At 46.9% G+C, this 15,973-nt stretch overlaps 1 protein-coding gene across 2 annotated transcripts in view; it reads left to right on the forward strand.

The window, feature by feature from the left end:
• Positions 1–15,973, forward strand: part of LOC115124837 (protein phosphatase 3 catalytic subunit alpha-like) — a 99,736-nt gene that overhangs the window by 3,326 nt on the left and 80,437 nt on the right. The gene's annotated exons all lie outside the window — the stretch shown is intronic.

A 15,973-nucleotide genomic window follows, 5' to 3' on the forward strand; every position in this document is an offset into this window, starting at 1 on the left:
CCTCATGAGCTTAGTTGAACTGTTGTACCCCATCAGAACCCAACATATAAGCTTGTTTCACTCCAGTGTTTGTAAACAATGTAAATATTAACAAACACAAAATAGCCTCAAGACATGATGATATGATTATAGAATTTTGATACAGTATCATGGATGGTCAGTCCTTTCGTCTGTGAATTTGAGACTGGTTACATTTCTCCAGGCCCATCCCTCAGCTTTTTACCAAAACAAAGGCTGGGTGTCCGTTTTGTTATTGTTTCAATTAAGGATTCTAGCTTTAAAATAAGAAAATATTAATGTAAAAAAAAGGTCCTGTAATGGAGAATGAAAGTTCTGCAGCCTTACTTGTGTGGCAGGTAGCCTAGCGGCACATTGGACCAGTAACTGGAAGGTTGCTGTTTCGATTCCCGGAGCTGAAGAGGTGAAAACTCTGTCCATGTGCCCTTCCACAACGCTCTTAACCCTAATTGTTTCTGGATAAGAATGTCTGCTGTGAATGACTAAAATGATTGGATAAGACCAAATGATTGTGTGTGTGTGTGTGTGTGTGTGTGGATGTGTGTGTGTGTGTGTTGATGTGTGTGTGGGCGTGTGGAACTATGTGGATGTGTGTGTGTGGATGTGTGGATGTGTGTGAGTGTGCGCATGTGTACAGTAAGTATATTTGTGTGTGTTAGGGGGGCTTTGTGTGAGTGTACCTTGAAAGTTCTCTCAGTCCTGTACTATGGCAGGACAGAGTATTTATAGCCCTTTAGAGAGACAGAGGGAGAGAGAGAGAAGGAGACAAGGAGGGAGAGAGGTAGAGGTAGAGAGAGAGAAGCGGAGAGAGAGGGAGAGAGGTAGAGGTAGAGAGTGAGAGAGGGATTGTCTAATGAGGACATGTTGTTTGGGGATAGTTTCTGTTAGTGTGTGTCTGTGTATCTGTACACAGATGGCCCTTCATGTGTGAAGCATACATTAATTACACAACTTCAACCCCCCCCCCCCCATCATCAGAGATGGTAGAGACATGAACACACACACACACACACACACACACACACACACACACACACACATGTGCACTGTCACAACCCTCCCCATTTTCCATATTCCCCCCGTCTGTGCTGTGTGTGTTTCATCACTCTGTTCCTCACTCTTTAATTTATTTATGCAGAGACAGGCTGTGTCTCCTGAGGTGTGTGTGTATTCAGACAGAAACAGGTTCCTCACACTAAGACACCACGGGAAAACACAGCGATAGATTCACTAAGTGTTTGAACCAATGTGTCAGGTCTACCTACATCAGTAGATGATGAATTTGGGCTATTCTCCTATAAAGCTGTTTTTACCCAACTACGCTGTACATTCTCTGTCAATCTGCCCTACTTTTTATCTATCTCAATCACAGTCTCTTTCACACACCCTCACACACTTTCTCCTTTTCTCACTTGCACACTCACACACCATCACACACACTCACACACCCTCACACCATAGTAGTTTGGTGGTGGGACTGGGCAGTGGGACAGGAGTGTGGGTGTGGTGTTGGGTGGTGTTGGAGCAGTGGGGTGGTGTTGGGTGGGGTGGGTGTGGAATGCCCTGGTGTTGGGTGGGGTGGAGGGTGGTGTGGTGTGGGGTAGTGTGGGGTGGTGTTGGGTGGTGTTGGGGGGTGGGGTGGTGTTGGGTGGGGTGGGGTGGTGTGGTGTTGGGTGGGGTGGGGTGGTGTGGGGTGGGGTGTGGTGTTGGGTGGGGTGGTGTGGGGTGGTGTGGTGTTGGGGTGGGGTGGTGTTGGGTGGGGTGGGGTGGTGTTGGGTGGGGTGGTGTGGGGGTGGTGTTGGGTGGGTGGGGTGGGGTGGTGTTGGGTGGGGTGGGGTGGTGTGGTGGGGGGTGGGGTGGGGTGGTGTGGGTGGGGTGGGGGGTGGTGTTGGTGTTGGGTGGGGGGGTGGGGTGGTGTGGGGTGGTGTGGGTGGTGTTGGTGGGGGTGGTGTGGTGTGGGGTGGTGTGGGGTGGTGTGGGGTGGTGTGGTGTGGGGTGGTGTTGGGGTGGTGTTGGGTGGTGGGGTGGGGTGGTGTGGTGTGGGGTAGTGTGGGTGGTGGGGTGGGGTGGTGTGGGTGGGGTGGTGTGGGTGTGGGGTGGTGTGGGTGGGGTGGTGTGGGTGGTGTGGGGTGGTGTGGGTGTGGGTTGGGTGGTGTTGGGTGGTGTTGGGTGGGGTGGGGTGGTGGTGTGGTGTGGGGTAGTGTGGGGTGGTGTTGGGTGGTGTTGGGTGGGGTGGGGTGTGTGGGTGGGTGGGGTGGTGTGGGGTGGTGTGGGTGGTGGGGGTGGTGTGGGGTGGTGTGGTGGGGTGGTGGTGTTGGGTGGTGTGGGGTGGGGGTGGGGTGGGGTGGGTGGTGTGGGGTGGTGGGGGTGGTGTGGGGTGGGATGGTGTGGGGTGGTGTTGGGTGGAGTGGGGTGGGGTGGTGTTGGGTGGTGGGGTGGGATGGTGTTGGGTGGTGTTGGGTGGGGTGGGGTGGGGTGGTGTGGGGTAGTGTGGGGTGGTGTTGGGTGGGGTGGGGTGGTGTGGGGTGGTGTGGTGTGGTGTTGGGTGGGGTGGTGTTGGGTGGGGTGGGGTGGTGTGGGGTGGTGTGGTGTGCGGTGGGGTGATTCATTAGTTTGATTTAAGATTTAAGTGATGGGGAGGTCAGGAGGTAGTAGAGGAATGTTAGACGGTGATGGATGGAAGGCAGAAAGAAACAGAAAAAAAGGTAGCGAGATATAGAGCGAAAGGCCTACTTGTGAACTAGGCCATTATCTGTGTTAGTACTGGTGGGGCTCCAATGAGGTTCTGTAGATCCTGCAGACCAATACCTTTGTGTGTGTGTGTGTGTAAGTGCGTGTGCACACAAGTGTGTTTCTGTGATTTGGCAACTTTATTTGAATGTGTGAATTTCTGTCTCTGTATTTCTTTTTGCATGTGTGTGCATGTGTGTGTGTGTGTGCATGTGTATGTGTTTTTGCCTGTGTGCCTGTGTGTGTGAGTCCTCACGTGCAGCTGGGCGCTCTTGCTGTATCTCTTCTGGTCAGTCATCCCTCTCTCTCCAGCTGTGCCCTAGGGGCCTTCATTATGTAAGGGAAACACCGCTGCAAAGCACAGGCCGATAACTCAGCCATGCCCTGAAATAAAGCCTGCTAGACCGTCTATAACACAGACAGTACATTCACATGTACATACATGTATGCATGCAAACATGCACATTGCAAAAGAAAAGAGGAGGGGAGAGGAGAGGAGGAGGGGGGATAGGAGACGAGAGGAGATGAGAGCAGAAGAGAGGAGATGAGAGGAGTGGAAAAGAGAAGAAAAGAGACTAGGGGAGCGGATAGGAGAAGAGAGGAGGGGAGAGGAAAGGAGGGGAGGTGAGACGAGAGGAAATGAGGGGAGAGGAGAGGAGGAGAGAGGAGGTGAGAGGAGAGGAGAGGAGAGGAGGGGTCAGGAAAGGACGTGAGAGGAGGGGAGAGGAAAGGAGGGGAGAGGAGGGGAGGTGAGGAGGAGAGAGGAGGGGAGGTGAGAGGAGAGGAGAGAGGGGTGGAAAGGAAAGGAGGGGAAGTGAGAGGAGAGGAGGGGAGAGGAAAGGAGGGTAGAGGAGGGGAGAGGAGAGGCGACAAGAGGAGAGGAGAGGAGAGCAGAAGAGAGGAGACAAGGGGAGCGGTGTTGTTCCTGTAGATGCTGTGATGTTGTTTATTACCTCAGCCTGGTACTCTGTGGAGAGATGGTTGGAGGTAGACAAATAGATAGAGAGGAGACTAGAGGAGTGGATAGGAAAAGAGAGGAGATGAGATTAGAGGAGGGGAGAGGACAGGACAGGAGAGGAGAAGAGACGAGAGCAGAAGATAGGAATGGAGAGGAGAAGAGGAGATAAGATTAGAGGAGAGGAGGGAAGTGGAGAGGAGGGGATAGGAGAGGAGGGGATAGGAAAAGAGAGGAGATGAGATTAGAGGAGGGGAGAGGGCAGGACAGGAGAGGAGAAGAGATGAGAGCAGAAGATAGGAGTGGAGAGGAGAAAGAGGATATAAGATTAGAGGAGAGGAGGGGATAGGAGAGGAGTTGAGGGAGAGGAGGGGATAGGAAAAGAGAGGAGATGAGAGGAGACCAGATCAGAAGAGAGGAGTGGAGAGGAGAAGAGAGGAGGGGAGAGGACAGGACAGGAGAGGAAAAGAGAGGAGGGGAGGGGAGAGGGGAAGAGGACAGGAGAGGAGAAGAGAAGAGAGGAGGGAAGAGGACAGGAGAAGAGAAGAGAGGAGGGAAGAGGACAGGAGAGGAAAAGAGAGGAGGGGAGGGGAGAGGGGAAGAGGACAGGAGAGGAGAAGAGAGGAGGGAAGAGGACAGGAGAGGAGGGGAGAGGACAGGAGAGGAGAAGAGAGGAGGGAAGAGGACAGGAGAAGAGAAGAGAGGAGGGAAGAGGACAGGAGAGGAGAAGAGAGGAGGGGAGGGGAGAGGGGAAGAGGACAGGAGAAGAGAGGAGGGAAGAGGACAGGAGAGGAGAGGAGGGAAGAGGACAGGAGAGGAGAAGAGAGGAGGGGAGAGGACAGGAGAGGAGAAGAGAGGATGGGAGAGGACAGGAGAGGAGAAGAGAGAGGAGACGAGGGGAGCGGTGTTGTTCCTGTACTGGTACTGTGTGGAGAGATGGTTGGAGGTAGACAGGTAAATAGAGAGGAGACAAGAGGAAAAGAGAGGAGATGAGATTAGAGGAGAGGAGGGGAGTGTAGTTGAGAGGAGGGGGAGGAGGGGACAGGAAAAGAGAGGAGAAGAGGAGATGAGATTAGAGGAGAGGAGGGGAGATGAGAGGAGAGGCGGGAGGAGAGTAGATGAGGGGAGATGAAAGAGAGGAGAGGAGGGGAGGGGAGTAGAGGGGAGAGGAGAGAAGAGAAGAGATGAGGAGAGGAGTGGAGTTGAGGAGAGAGGAGATGAGAGGTGGGGAGAGGAGGCACGAAGCAGAAAAGAGGGGAGAGGAAAAGGATGGAAAAGAGATGAAGAGAGGAGGTAAGATTAGAGGAGAGGAGATGAGAGGATTGGAGAGGAGGTGAGATTAGAGGAGATGAGAGGGGTGGAGAGGAGGGGAGAGGAAAAGAGAAGAGATAAGATTCGAGGAGCGAAGGGGAGGGTAGTTGGGAGGAGGGGACAGGAAAAGAGAGGAGAAGAGAGGAGACGAGAGCAGAGCAGAATAGAGGGGTGGAGAGGAGAAGAGGAGATGAGATTAGAGGAGAGGAGATGAGGGGAGAAGTGGGGAGAGGAAAGAGAGGAGAGGAGAGGAGGGGAGATGACAGGTGGGAGGAGAGGAGGTGAGGGGAGAAGTGGGGAACGGAGAGGAGAAGAAAGGAGATGAGAAGTGCTGATTAGAGGAGGGGAGTGGAGGCGATAGGAAAAGCGGGGAAAAGAGAGGAAAAGAGTGGAGATGAGATGAGTGGAGATGAGAGGAGATGAGATTAGAGAGGAGGGGAGTGGAGAGGAGGGAGGAGGGGAGGGGAGGGAGGGGAGAGGAGAGGAGGGGAGTGGAGAAGAGATGAGAGGTGGGGAGAGGAGGCGTGAAGCAGAAAAGAGGGGAGAGGAAAAGGATGGAAAAGAGACGAGAGAAGTGGAGAGGAGAAGAGAGGAGGGTAGATTAGAGGAGATGAGATGAGAGGGGTAGAGAGGAGGGGAGGAGGGTATTGTTCCTGTAGCTGCTGTGATGTTGTTTATTACCTCAGCCTGGTACTGTGTGGAGAGATGGTTGGAGGTAGACAGGTAGATAGAGAGGAGACGAGGGGAGTGGATAGGAAAAGAGAGGAGAAGAGATTAGAGGAGGATGGGAGAGGAGAGGAGGGGAGTGGAAAAGAGAGGAGGAGACGAGATTAGAGGAGCGTAGAGGAGAAGAGAGGAGAGGAGGGGAGAGGCAAAGAGGGGAGAGGAGAAGAGGGGAGAGGAGAGGATGTGAGAAGAGAGAAGGGGAGAGGAGAGGAGACAAGGGGATGGGATAGGATAGGAGGGGAGATAGGGGAGATAGGGAGGGGAGAGGAAAAGAGAGGAGACGAGATTAGAGGAGAGGAGAGGGAGAGGAGAAAAGAGGAGGGAAAGGCAGAGGAGGGGAGAGGAGAGGAAATGAGAGGAGGAGACGAAAGGAGACAAGATTAGAGGGGAGGAGGGGAGAGGCAAAGAGGGTAGAGGAGAGGAGGGGAGAGGAGGGGAGTTGAGATGAGAGAAGGGGAGAGGAGAGAAGAGATGAGTAGAAGAGGGGATGGGATAGGATTGGAGGAGAGAGGAGATGAGAGAAGTAGAGAGGAGGGGAAAGGAGAGGAGAGGAGAGGAGATGAGAGAAGCAGAGAGGAGGGGAGAGGAGGGGAGAGGAGATGAGAGAAGTAGAGAGGAGGGGAGAGGAGAGGGTGTTCCTGTATGTGCTGTGATGTTGTTTATTACCTCAGCCTGTTACTGTGTGCAGAGATGGGTGGAGGTAGACAGATAGGTAGACAGATAGGTAGACAGGTAGACAGATAGATAGATAGATAGATAGATAGATAGATAGATAGATAGATAGATAGATAGATAGATAGATAGATAGATAGATAGATAGATAGATAGATGTTAACATTTTATTCTCTGGAAAACACCATTCTTTACAGTGCACCTGATAGCGGTTCCATATGTTAAACATTAAGAAAGAGAGAATGCAACAACTAGTATGGGTTTCTAATATGACTAGGATTTTGCCTTTGGCTTCTCGACAGCAACAAAAAGTTGATATTTGTATTTATTATGATCCCCAATTCTCTTCCTGGAGTCCAGCAAAATTAAGGCAATTATACAAATTTTAAAAATGTACAATACATTCACAACAGATTTCACAACACACTAAGTGTGTGCCCTCAGGCCCCTACTCTACTACCACATACTGTATCTACAACACAAAATCCATGCGTACGTGTGCATAGTGCGTATGTTATCGTGTGTGTGTGTGTATGCATGTGTCTCTGCCTATGTTTGTGTTGCTGTCCCTGCTGTTCCATAAGGTGTATTTTTATCTGTTTTTTTTAATCAAATTTGACTGTTTGCATGAGTTACTTGATGATGAATAGAGTTCCATTTAGTCATAGCTCTATGTAGTACTGTGTACCTCCCATAGTCTGTTCTGGACTTGGGGACCGTGAAGAGACCTCTAGTGGCATGTGTTGTGGGGTATACATGGGTTTCCGGGCTGTGTGCCAGTACGTCAAACAGAAAGCTCGGTGAATTCAACAACGAGACTTATATTTCCCTCACTAACTTTAAACATCAGCTATCGGAGCAGCTAACCGATCGCTGCAGCTGTACACAGCCCATCTGTAAATAGCCCACCCAATCTACCTACCTCGTCCCCATATTGTTTTTATTTACTTTCTGCTCTTTTGCACACTAGTATTTCTACTTGCACATCATCATCTGCTCATCTATCACTCCAGTGTTAATCTGCTAAATTGTAATTACTTCTCTACTATGGCCTATTTATTGCCTACCTCCTCACGCCATTTGCACACACTGTATATAGACTTTCTTTTTTTCTATTGTATTATCGACTGTACACTTGTTTATTCCATGTATAACTCTGTATTGTTGTATGTGTCAAACTGCTTTGCTTTACCTCGGCCAGGTCGCTGTTGTAAATGAGAACTTGTTCTCAACTAGCCTACCTGGTTAAATAAAGGTGTTCTCAACTAGCCTACCTGGTTAAATAAAGGTGTTCTCAACTTGCCTACCTGGTTAAATAAAGGTGTTCTCAACTTGCCTACCTGGTTAAATAAAGGTGAAATAAAATAAATACATCAAAAATGTCACAAATACAAGTGAACCATACCAGGCCAAACACATATAACTATAACACACAGAACAAACATAGAATGCCCACCCCAACTCACACCCTGACCAAACTAAAATAGAGACATAAAAAAGGAACTAAGGTCAGGACGTGACAGGCGAGCAATGTCAGATACAGTAGAATAGGATAAAATACAGTATAAACACCACAAATGATAGTCCCACTAAACTCAAACCAGATGGGATGGCGTATCTTTGCAGAATGCTGTGGTAGCCATGCTGGTTAAGTGTGCCTTGAATTCTAAATAATTCACAGACAGTGTCACCAGCAAAGCACCCCCACACCATAACACCTCCTCCTCCATGCTTCATGGTGGGAAATACACATCCGTTCACCCACACCCCGGAACCAAAAATATCCAATTTGGACTCCAGATCAAAGGACACATTTCCACTGGTCTAATGTCCATTGCTCGTGTTTCTTTGCCCAAGCAAGTCTCTTCTTCTTATTGGTGGCCTTTAGTAGTGGTTTCTTTGCAGAAATTCGACCATGAAGGCCTGTTTCACACAGTCTCCTCTGAACAGTTGATGTTGAGATGTGTCTGTTACTTGAATTCTGTGAAGCATTTATTTGGGCTGCAATTTCTGAGGCTGGTAACTCTAATGAACATATCCTCTGCAGCAGAGGTAACTCTGGGTCTTCCATTTCTGTGGCGGTCCTCATGAGAGACAATTTCATCATAGCACTTGATGGTTTTTGCGATTGCACTTGAAGAAACTTTCAACGTCTTTAAAATGTTCCGCATTGACTGACCATGTCTTAAAGTAATGATGGACTGTCGTTTCTCTTTGCTTATTTGAGCTGTTCTTGCTATAATATGGACTTGGTCTTTTACCAAATAGGACTATCTTCTGTATACCCTACATATCTTGTCACAACACAAATGATTGTCTCAAACGCATTAAGAAGGAAAGAAATTCTACAACTGAACTTTTAAGAAGGCAATCCTTTTAATTGAAATGCATTCCAAGTGACTACCTCATGAAGCTGGTTGAGAGAATGCCAAGAGTGTGCAAAGCTGTCATAAAGGAAAAGGGTGGCTATTTGAAGAATCTCAAATATATTTTGATTTGTTTAATACTTTTTTGGTTACTAAATGATTTCATGTGTTATTTCATAGTATTGATGTCTTCACTATTGTTCTACAACGTATAAAATAGTAAAAAAAATAAAAATAAATTTAACCTTTATTTAACCAGGCAAGTCAGTTAAGAACAAATTCTTATTTTCAATGACGGCCTAGGAACAGTGGGTTAACTGCCTGTTCAGGGGCAGAACGACAGATTTGTACCTTGTCAGCTCGGGGGTTTGAACTTGCAACCTTCCAGTTACTAGTCCAACGCTCTAACCACTAGGTTACCCTGCCGCCCCTTGAATGAGTAGGTGTTCTAAAAAATTTGACCAGTAGTTTACATATGAGATGAGTAATGCAAAATATGTAAACATTATTAAAGTGACTAGTGTTACATTATTAAAGTGGCCAGTTATTCCAGGTCTATGTTTATAATGTGCTAGTGATGATTATTTAACAATATTTAACAATCTGATGGCCTTGAGAATAGAAGCTGTTTTTCAGTCTCAGTCCCAGCTTTGATGCACCTGTACTGACCTCGCCTTCTGGATGATAGCGGGGTGAACAGGCAATGGCTCGGGTGGTTGTTGTCCTTGATGATCTTTTTGGCCTTCCAGTGACATTGGGTGCTGTAGGTGTCCTGGAGGGCAGGTAGTTTGCCCCCGGTGATGCGTTGGGCAGACCGCACCACCCTCTGGAGAGCCTTGCAGTTGCAGGCGATGCAGATGCTGTACCAGGCGGTGATACAGCCCGACAGGATGCTCTCAATTGTGCATCTGTAAAGGTTTGTGAGGGTTTTAGGTGCCAAGCCAAATTTCTTTAGCCTCCTGAGATTGAAGAGGCACTGTTGCGCCTTCTTCACCACACTGTCTGTGTGGGTGGACCATTTCAATTTGTCAGGGATGTATAGGTTGAGGAACATGAAGCTTTCCATCTTCTCCACTGCGGTCCCATTGATGTGGATTGGGGGATGCTCCCTTTTCTGTTTCCTGAAATCCACAATCTGCTCCTTTGCTTTGTTGACATTGAGTGAGAGGTTATTTTCCTGGCACCAGGAAAATAGGGTGTCAGGTAAAGTAGAGGTGATATGATCCTTGACTAGTCTCTCAAAGCACTTCACAATGACAGAAGTGAGTGCTACGGGGCGATAGTAATTTAGTTCAGTTACCTTTGCTTTCTTGTGGACAGGAACAATAGTGGACATTTTGAAGCATGTTGGGACAGTAGAGTCGTGGCCAAAGTTTTTGAGAATGACACAAATATGAATTAATTAATATTGATGGCAATTTGCATATACTCCACAATGTTATGAAGAGTGATCAGATGAATTGCAATTAATTGCAAAGTCCCTCTTTGCCATGCAAATGAACTGAATACCCAAAAAACATTTCCCCTGCATTTCAGCTCTGCCACAAAAGGACCAGTTGACATCATGTCAGTGATTATCTCGTTAACACAGGTGTGAGTGTTGATGAGGACAAGGCTGGAGATCACTCGTTCATGCCGATTGAGTTGAATAACAGACTGGAAACTTCAAAAGGAAGGTGGTGCTTGGAATCATTGTTCTTCCTCTGTCAACCATGATTACCTGCAAGGAAACACATGCCGTCATCATTGCTTGGCACAAAAAGAGCTTCACAGGCAAGGATATTGCTGCCAGTAAGATTGCACCTAAATCAACCATTTATCGGATCATCAAGAACTTCAAGGAGAGCGGTTCAATTGTTGTGAAGAAGGCTTCAGGGCGCCTGAAAGTTCAGCAAGTGCCAGGACCTTCTCCTAAAGTTGATTCAGCTGTGGGATCGGGGCACCACCAGTACAGAGCTTGGTCAGGAATGGCAGCAGGCAGTTGTGAGTCCATCTGCATGGACAGTGAGGCGAAGACTTTTGGAGGATGGCCTGGTGTCAAGAAGGGCAGCAAATAAACCACTTCTCTCCAGGAAAAACATCAGGGATAGACTGATATTCTGATAAAGGTACAGGGATTGGACTGCTGAGGATTGGGGTAAAGTCATTTTCTCTGATGAATCCCCTTTCTGATTGTTTGGGGCATCTGGAAAAAAGCTTGTCCAGAGAAGACAAGGTGAGCGCTACCATCAGTCCTGTGTCATGCCAACAGTAAAGCATTCTGAGACCATTCATGTGTGGGGTTGCTTCTCAGCCAAGGGAGTGGGCTCACTCACAATTTTGCCTCAGAACACAGCCATGAATAAAGAATGGTACCAACACATCCTCCGAGAGCAACTTCTCCCAACCATCCAGGAACAGTTTGTTGACAAACAATGCCTTTTCCAGCATGATGGAGCACCTTGCCATAAGGCAAAAGTCTTAACTAAGTGGCTCGGGGGAACAAAACATCAATATTTTGGATCCATGGCCAAGAAACTCCCCAGACCTTAATCCCATTGAGATTTTGTTGTTCTCAATCCTCAAGAGGCGGGTGGACAAACAAAAACCCACAAATTCTGACAAACTCCAAGCATTGATTATGCAAGAATGGGTTGCCATCAGTCAGGATGTGGCCCAGAAGTTAATTGACAGCATGCCAGGGTGGATTGCAGAGGTCTTGAAAAAGAAGGGTCAACACTACAAATACTGACTCTTTGCATCAACTTCATGTAATTGTCAATAAAAGCTTTTGACACTTAAGAAATTGTCATGACTTCCGCCGAGGTCGGTCCCTCTCCTTATTCGGGCGGCGTTCGGCGTTTCGACGTCACTGGTCTTCTAGCCATTGCCGATCCACCTTTAATTTTCCATTTGTTTTATCTTGTTTTCCCGCACACCTGGTTTGCATTCCCTCATTACTCATCTTGCATATAACTTTCTGTTTCCCCCCATGTCTGTGTGTGGAATTGTTAAATGTAAATGTATGTGTACTCGAGGCCGGTTTGCGCCGGGTTATTGTAACCCAGGTGGGTTTAGTTTTCTGAGTCCCATGTTTTGTTCGCCTCAATAAAGGGCTCCTTTTGCTCCCCATTTCTGCTCTTCCCTGCAGCCAGTTACACACTCCTTTACAGAAATGCTTGTAATTATACTTCAGTATTCCATAGTAACATCTGACAAAAAATATCTAAAGACACTGAAGCAGCAAACTTTGTGGAAATTAGTATTTGTGTCATTCTCAAAACTTTTGGCCACGACTTTAGACTGGGATAGGGAGAGATTGAATATGTCCGTAAACACTCTAGCCAGCTGGTCAGCACATGCTCTGATGACGCGGCTATGGATGCCGTCTGGGCTGGCAGCCTTGCGAAGGTTAACACGCTTAAATGTCTTACTCACGTCGGCCACGGAAAGGAGAGCACACAGTCCTTGGTAGCGGGCCGCGTCGGTGGCATTGTGTTATCCTCAAAGGTGTTAAGGTGTTAAGCTTGTCCGGAAGCAAGACGTCGGTGTCTGCGACGCGGCTGGTTTTCCCTTTGTAGTCCGTGATCGTCTGTAGACCCTGCTCATGTCTGAGCCGTTGAATTGCAACTCCACTTTGTCTCTATTCTGATGGTTTGCCTGTTTGATTGCCTTATGGAGGGAATAACTACACTGTTTGTATTCAACCATATTTCCAATCACCTTGCCATGGTTTAATGCGATGGTTTGCGCTTTCAGTTTTGAGCGAATGCTGCCATCTATCTACGGTTTCTGGTTAGGGTAGGTTTTAATAGTCACAATGGATACAACATCTCCATCACCTGATAAACTCAGTCACTGTATCTTGGAATTCGCCTATATTATTATCGGAGATCCCCCCGGGAACATATCCTAGTCCGCGTGATCAAAACAATCTTGTAGCGTAGATTCCGATTGGTCAGACCAGTGTTGAATAGTCCTTAGCACGGGTACTTCCTGTTTGAGTTTCTGCCTATAGGAAGGGAGGAGCAAAATGGAGTCATGATCAGATTTGCTGAAAGGAGGGCAGGGGAGGGCCTTGTAGGCATCCCGGAAGTTGGAGTAATAATGGTCGAGTGTTTTAGCAGCGAGTGTACAACAGTCAATGTTTTGATAGAACTTCAGCAGCCTTTTCCTCAAAATTGCTTTGTTAAAATCCTCAGCTACAATAAACACGGCCTCAGGATATGTGGTTTCCAGTTTGCATAAAGTCCAGTGAAGTTCTTTGAGGGCCATCGTGGTATCGGCTTGAGGGGGGGTATACACGGCTGTGACTATAACCGAAGAGAATTCTCTTGGGAGATAATACGGTCGGCATTTGATTGTGAGGTATTCTAGGTCGGGTGAACAAAAGGACTTGAGTTCCTGTATGTTCTCACAGTCACACCATGAGTCGTTAATCATGAAACATACACCCCCGCCCTTCTTCTTCCCGGAGAGATATTTGTTACTGTCTGTGCGATGAACTGAGAACCCAACTGGCTGGACAGACTCAGACAGTATATCATGAGAGAGCCATGTTTCCGTGAAACAGAGTATGTTACAATCCCTGATGTCTCTCTGGAAAGAAATCCTCACCCTGAGCTTGTCAACATTATTATCCAGAGACTGAACATAAGCGAGTAGTATATACGCTGACGCGGTGGGAGGTGTGCGCACCTCCTAAATCGAACTAGAAGACCACTCTGAGTACCTCTCCTCCACCGGCGGGGTTTTGGATCGGCCTCTGGATTCAGTCCAATTGCCCTGGGGGGTGCGAACAACGGATCCGATTCGGGAAAGTCGTATTCCTGGTCGTAATGCTGGTAGTGCTGGTGAGTTAACGCCACTGATATCCAATAGTTCTTCCTGGCAAAACAAATCTGGGCTAATAATGTAAGAAATAACACGTAAAAAAACAAATACTGCAAAGTTTCCTAAGAGCTAGAGGCACAGCAGCTCTCTCTGTCGCAGCAATTTTTTTCAATAATCTTGTCACGTGGCTAGGGTGGGTTATCTAGGTGTTTATCGTTGTCTCTGGTTGGGGATCATATTTAGGCAGCCATTTCCCCATTGTGCTTTGTGGGATCTTGACTATATATAGTTGCCTGTGAGCACTATAGCAGCTTCACATTTCATTTTGCATTTATTGTTTTCTTTGAATTTCACTTCAAAATAAAGAGGATTGAACCATATCATGCTGCGTCTTGGTCCACTCATTATAACGTCCGTGACAAATCTCCGTATGTGATATTTGTGTTGGATAAATAAGATACATGATGACGAACAAAAATACAGGCACCAATTTAATTCCACAAAATTATGCAAATGAACCTAAAGACTGTATTTCCATCAATTAATAAAAAGCATTATTTTGCAATGGCATTTTTGTTCTCCTGGTCATTTTGACCGGCAACAGTTTTATTTATCGGCTTTTCATTTTTTTAACGGTCAAATTTGGCTGTTGCCGGCTAGCAGTAACCCTGGTAGGTAGATAGGTAGGTTAGGTACGTAGGTAGGGAGTGCAAAAAGTAGTGCACTGGGCCTTTACTAGTATTAGTGGACCGATATAGCCGTCTGTAGCCCCCAAAATAAATAAATCTATGCAAACAGGATGCATGTTTTGGAGAAATGGTATTCTGTACAGGCTTCCTTTTTTCTTTCTGTCATTTAGGTTAGTATTGTTGAGTAACTACAATGTTGTTGATCCATCCACAGTTGTCTCCTATCACACCCATTAAACTGTAAATATTTTAAAGTCACCATTGGCCTCATGGTGAAATCCCTGAGCGGTTTCCTTCCTTTCCAGCAACTAAGTTAGGAAGGACGCCTGTATCTTTGTAGTGAAATGTAATTAATAACTTCGCTCAAATGGATATTCACTGTATACTTTTTACCCATCTACCAATAGGTGCCCTTCTTTGTGAGGCATTGGAGACCTCCCTGGTCTTTGTGGTTGAATCTGTCTTTGAAATTCACTGCTTGACATAGGGATCTTGCAGATAATTGTAGATGTGGGGTACAGAGAGGGTAGTAGTCATTCAAAAACCATGTTAAACACTATTATTGCACACAGAGCGATTTCATGCAACTTATTATGTGACTTGTTAAGCAAATGTTTACTCCTGGACTTATTTAGGCTTTCCGTAACAAAGAAGTTGAATACTTATTGACTCAAGACATTTCAGGTTTTGATTTCTAATTAACTTGTAACAATATAATTCCACTCTGACATTATGGGGTATTGTGTGTAAGCGACACAACATCTAAGTTTAATACATTTTAAATTCAGGCTGTTACACAACAAAATGTGGAAAAAGTCAAGGGGTGTGAATACTTCCTGAAGGCACTGTGGGTAGGTACAGTGCATTCAGAATGTATTCACACCACTTCACTTTTTGTTACGTTACAGCCTTATTCTAAAATTTAGCAATCTACATAAAATAACCCATCATGCCAATGCAAAAACAGGTTTTTAGAAAGTTTTGCAAATGTATTCAAAATAAAAAATGGAAATACCACATTTACATAAGTATTCAGGGCCTTTACTCAGTACTTTGTTGAAGCACCTTTGGCAATGATTACAGCTGCAAGTATTCTTCGGTATAACGCTTCAAGCTTGGCACACCTGTATTCTTCTCTGCAGATCCTCTCAAGCTCTGTCAGGTTGGATGAGGAGCGTCGGGCTCTGGCTGGGCCACTCAAGGACATTCAGAGACTTGTCCTGAAGCCACTCCTGCATTGTCTTGGCTGTGTGCTTAGGGTTGTCGTCCTGTTTGAAGGTGAGCCTTCGCCACAGTCTGAGGTCCTTTGTGCTCTGGAGCAGGTTATCAGCAAGGATCTCTCTGTACTTTGCTCTGTTCATCTTTCCCTCGATCCTGACTAGTCTCCCAGTCCCTCCCGCCGAAAAACATCTCCACAGCATGATGCTGCCACCACCATGCTTCACCGGTAGGGATAGTATTGGCCAGGTGATGAACGGTGGCTGGTTTCCTCAACACTTGACACTTGGCATTCAGGCCAAAGAGTTCAATCTTTGTTTCATCCTATTTCTCATGGTCTGAGAGTCTTTAGGTGCCTTTTGGCAAACTCCAAGCTGGCTGTCATGTGTCTTTTACTGAGAAGTGGCTTCCGTCTGGCCACTCTACCATAAAGGCCTGATTGGTGGAGTGCTGCAGAGATGGTTGTCCTTCTGGAA

The sequence above is a fragment of the Oncorhynchus nerka genome, linkage group LG5 (genome assembly GCF_034236695.1).
Source record: "Oncorhynchus nerka isolate Pitt River linkage group LG5, Oner_Uvic_2.0, whole genome shotgun sequence".
Classification (NCBI taxonomy): domain Eukaryota; kingdom Metazoa; phylum Chordata; class Actinopteri; order Salmoniformes; family Salmonidae; genus Oncorhynchus; species Oncorhynchus nerka.